Here is a 4,607-nt window from a genome sequence, read left to right as displayed (position 1 = left end):
ATTATAAAGTATAGTGCAATATAGAAATTAATTCATATTATAAAGTATAGTGCAATAACAAATGGAAAGCATTGATATAGAAATTTGATTGTAAGCTGAGGATATAAATCCCTCGAGCATATCATAATCCATGCTGTGTTGCTCCATAAGGACTTTGGAGATAACTTTTTTGACATGTTGGAATCCTTGAGGGACTTGAGACTGATCCATGCTAGCGTCAGATTGAGCTTCTTGGCTGTATGAAAGATAATTATAAGCAGGTTTAGGTAACGGAAGGAGTGATGTTTTAAAGGATTTTAATCAGAGGATTCGTAAGCAGCAGAACCCTGAAATGCTTGTTTTTCAGCACCTTGGTTTAATGCTGTGGTTAATACTTCATTCTTATCATTTAGGCTAGGACTGGATTCCTCCTCAGCCATCCTTTCTTTTCTGGTGAGTTGATGACATCTACAAGACGGACTGATTCTGTCATTTTATTTTTTGCAGGTGATCAAAAAGTAGCAGTCAAGCTCTATGAGTAGGCTTGTATGGGTTCCATTCTAGAGCATGGATTTCTGTTATTTCCTAGTTCATTTATCTTTTTTCAACATGGATTTTGTAAATTGGATAATGGTCCCCTGCCTGCTTCAAGAGGAGGGCCTAGTGACTCCGGCCAGATAATACAAATAGGCTTCTAGATTGTCTTTTGGCTACGAATATTTGTTCCTAGGAATATGTTTAGTTGTGAAATCAAGATTGCAGGTTTCCACCCGACCTTGAAAATACATAATAATTATCCTAGTGCATTTTCAGCGCCAGTTCAGAAGATCCATTGATCAGTTCCTATTATTCCCTTCATAACTAATATATTTGATTCTGGTGCATCCTCCGTCACCAGATTCCTTCAAAACAACAAACGGGAATCAACTGTTTAATGAACATTATCGTTAATTATACATAAAAACCCCCTGAAAGTGAAGGTAGTTTCAGTTGCTCCCTGCAAGTCAAACGGTCGCCGGTTTTCAATTGTGCATGTTAATCCAGACTTGGAATTAATCATCAACGCTGAAAGGGAATCATGTTGCAGTTGTACCTCCTTCAAAATCCGCTCAAATCAACTTGTATTTGATATACAACTCATCCAAAAGCCTGGGTTTAATTTGGTATGCCATTTGAACCCAGACTTGGAATTAATCATCAACGCTGAAAGGGGATTATGTTGCAGTTTTACCTCCTTCAAAATCCACTCAGGCCACTCAAATCAACTTGTATTTGATATACCAGTCCATGGTTCGAAGACTCGGCTGAGACCGAGACGACTCGGTCGACTCGTCACCGTCTCGGCCCTCGCCGATACGATTCCGTGGCAAAACGATATCCACTCGGCCCTAATTTTTTTTAATTATTTTTGTTTATCATATTTTTTTTACAATTTTTAGAATATTAAATATTTCAAAAAATCGCGTCTCGCCGAGACCGAGACCGATATGCCGAAACGGATGTGGAACGGTCCATCCCGCGGCCGCAGCTTTGAACCATGTATACCACTCATCCAAAAGCCTGGGTTTAATTTGGTATGCCATTTGAACAAGGTCCTTTTCCACTGACAGGTTGTCAGCCTGTGCAATAATAAAAACCTGCTCAACTAAAGTTAATTTCTGTAGATAGCGGTGAGTAGGGTCGAATCCACAGGGACTGGGGATAATTCGTTTTTTCTAGAGTCCAAAGTATGGGGGGTTTTTGGATTAAATACTAACTAAATAAATTAACTGCAGGAAATAATTGATTAAGAGAAATAATTAAGAGAAAACTCTAGCCAAGGGTACACTTCAGAAATGGTTCATGCACTGATCATTGATGCAGAAATAACTCCAACATTTAGTAATAGATTAGTTATAGTTATCATGCACGCGATAAACAACCAACCCTTCCTTAACTTCTCGATAGCTAAGGTACGACCGTTAGCTATTTCTCTAACCCAAAAATAACCCTAGGTACGACCGTAGGATTTAATTTCTAGATTGCATTAATAATTAGAAAGGCCCAATCCTAACCAACAAACACGCTACGAGGGTTTGTTTAAGCTAGATCATATGCTTCCCTGACATAAACACAATTACGCCAGTTGCTACTAAGATAAAGATAACGAACAATTACGGATTCAATTATCCCTATTTAGCAAAATAGCCTATGTGAATAATTAAATATTGCGCATCTATTCAATCACTCACACGAGCTATAGCAATTAAAAGCAGGAAACATATAAATACCAATAAATTAAGGAAGCAATTAAAATAAATTCGATCTCACAGTAATTGTTGAACCAAATCTTCAGTTGTCCCCTTGACTAGAATTAAGAGGTTAGTCCTCCATTAATGGAGAACAACCATGTGAAAGAGCTAAGAAAAGAAAACTAAAACTATGCTCAAAGCCTAAACTAAAACTATTGATTGATAAAACTTCCCGTACGTTTCTCCCTTTTTAAAGCCAAAAGGAAGTTTAATGCTATCTTCAGTGGTCCCCGCACGAATTGAGAGTCCAATTCCATTTCACCAACCTCCGTACGTTTCTTTCTCATTTTAAAGTCCAAAAGGAATGATGACTCCAAATGCTCTTATCCCGTGGTCCCCGCCGAGATTGAGAGTCAAACAAACTCAAAAGAAAAACCTGCCGAATTACTCCTTGTTTCCTAATGTTCCTAGGACTCCTTGTACCAGCCTTCTCTTCATCAGCTCAAAAGGGAAGCCGTTTGTTTGATCTCTTGTGGGCCACGTTGAGGGAGCCTTGCAGAAGACTACCATGTGTGCAGTAATTTGCTCAGAAAATTCCTCCTTTTTTGTAGTTTCTGTTTCATTCCCTGAAATTAAGTCCAGATACCAAATATAAATAAATATTACTAATTAAAATAATATTTGGCAAGGACAAAAGGGGAAATTAACAATAAAATAACCAACAATTAACACCCTATCATCCACACTGGATGAAAATAAATATTACTATTTTCGTATTTCTGCACTCTCCGGGGCATATTTGTTTCTTTCACAAGGTGCTCAAATGACTTTCAATTAAACTCTGACAGCTGCTTTCAAAAGGCTTCTTTGGTGTTTGCTCGGCCTCCGAATGTTTCACTGTTGCTCACAAAGGTTATGTCAACTTAAAGACTTCAACAGTGGGTGAAAGACCGGCTACCACATAGATTAATTCAACCAAATAGCATAAGGAATTTAGAATGTTTCGGTTTGCTGATTATACTTTTAAGGGTTAAAAATAAAAAAGCCCCCTGTGCTAAACCTAATACACAACTAAGCCCCCTATGGTTTCAAAATATGCAACGCGACACCTCGTGCTTTGAACTAAGTTGTAACACTGACGGAAATCGGTAAAATTAACGGGAACTGATGAAAGGACCAAAATGCCCTTGTATAATACCCAAAAGGCAATTGAGCGGACTCATTTCTTCCCTTCAAACCCTACGAAGAGAGAGAGAGAGAGAGAGAGAGAGAGGAAGTAAATCGAAGGAGACGAAGGAGACGGAATCAAGTAAGAAAATCGAAGGAGACGAAGATTTATTCCAGAAAATCGAAGGCAAATGGGTATGTATGCTATACTTCATTCATGTTATAATTAATTAAAATCAGTTCATGCATGTTATAATTAGTTTACAATTTAGGGTTACCCATCTCAGATTTTGAGGGCTGATGATGTTATTTACACCCGTATTTGGGTGTTTACCTTAGAAAATTCCTGATTTTGTGAGTTTTGAAACTGGTACTTTGGATTTAAAATGAAGATTTTTGCTGTTTTGGGACTACGACTTTAGTTTTGAAGCCGAGATTTTTTTAAAAAATTTTGGGTGTTGGAACTAGGAGTCATGCAAATAATTTCTGAAATGTCCATTTCTGATGGGAGTTTTTGCTGATTTGGGACTGCAAGTTTGGATTTAAAGTTGAGATTTTTGTTGATATTTGGGTGTTGACTAGGTGACGCAAATAATTTCTGAAATTTCCATTTGTGATGGGAAATTTTTGCTGATTAGGGGTGTTGAGTAGGATCTGTTTCTGTTTGTGTGTGTTTGTGTGTTTGAGTACAACTCAGTCACTTGCTATTACAACAAGATATTTAACAAAGAATTGTAAGTAAAATTTCTATAATTGTTACTGTCTTCTTTGGTTTAGTGGTCCAGAATGCTATTAAAATTGGTTTTCTGTTTGTGCTTTTATGTTTATTTGGTTTTCTGTATATCAATGATGGAGACATAGTAGTTGGGAGACTAAAGCATATTTATTATATTTCTTGAAACATTCAACAGAAGAAGACAAGTCAGAGGAGACAGTAGATATACATATGTATTTTGATGGAAAATTTAGAGAATATCCTGCCCTCCACTACACAGGAACCCGTATGGCTATCTTTAAAAATAGACTTGAGGACCACATCTACATAGTTAGCCTTTGCAGAATGTTTAAAAAAGTGGATGAGGATGCAACTAGAGTGACTTTCTGGTTTTGTGCTCCAGGAGTAGACTTAGATGGTGGTCTACATCCAATTAGGGACCATGATGATGTTAAATTAATGAATAAAGCACATTGGGGTTTGGCAACAAGGATAATATATGCCTGTAGGGGGGA

The sequence above is a fragment of the Coffea eugenioides genome, chromosome 8, assembly GCF_003713205.1.
Source record: "Coffea eugenioides isolate CCC68of chromosome 8, Ceug_1.0, whole genome shotgun sequence".
Classification (NCBI taxonomy): domain Eukaryota; kingdom Viridiplantae; phylum Streptophyta; class Magnoliopsida; order Gentianales; family Rubiaceae; genus Coffea; species Coffea eugenioides.
The sequence above is the reverse complement of the archived record's forward strand: the minus strand, read 5'-3'. Positions refer to the sequence as shown.